This window comes from Plasmodium inui (genome assembly GCF_000524495.1).
Source record: "Plasmodium inui San Antonio 1 unplaced genomic scaffold supercont1.96, whole genome shotgun sequence".
Classification (NCBI taxonomy): domain Eukaryota; phylum Apicomplexa; class Aconoidasida; order Haemosporida; family Plasmodiidae; genus Plasmodium; species Plasmodium inui.
In genome coordinates, this window is record NW_008481930.1 from 24,499 (window position 1) to 25,104 (window position 606).

Consider the following 606-nt stretch of genomic DNA (forward strand, 5'->3'; position numbering starts at 1 on the left):
GGAATTAAATATCTTCCTAAATAGCAGTGTGTGAAATGAATTGAATCTGTTTGTTAAGATGTTCTGATATGATAAAGCTATTATTTCCTCTTCGGTTAAGAGGAAACTAGATGTACACTTGTGAACTTATGAGTTCCATTTTCCAGAATCATCAACAGGTAACCATCTTTCCAATCGTGGACACGGGCTAAAATAGAACATGTGCCCTCCTCCACTACTTATTGAGTTATAAACCATTTGTATGCTCCATTTATGGTAATATCTTTTCACTGTCCCGCAACGTTTATAGAACACTTCTGTGGGCAATGTGGAGAGACGCCGGAATTTGCCAAATATATACAACATTTCTTTATTCTGATAAAATAATTTATGTATTTCCTTCTACATGTCCAACTTGGCTTTGTGTAACTCATATGAATCCCTTCCTGGAAAAGGAGCCTCCCTGTTGCCCATTATCACTGCATGAGGATTATTGTAAATTTATGTTCTGTCCACCATCCTTAAGGTGGTGACATGAGTAATTTATGCTACACGACCTGTTATGCAATAATCCTTGCTGAGAAAATCCTTAATCCATCAGAAACATGGGGCACAATGCAAAAATCA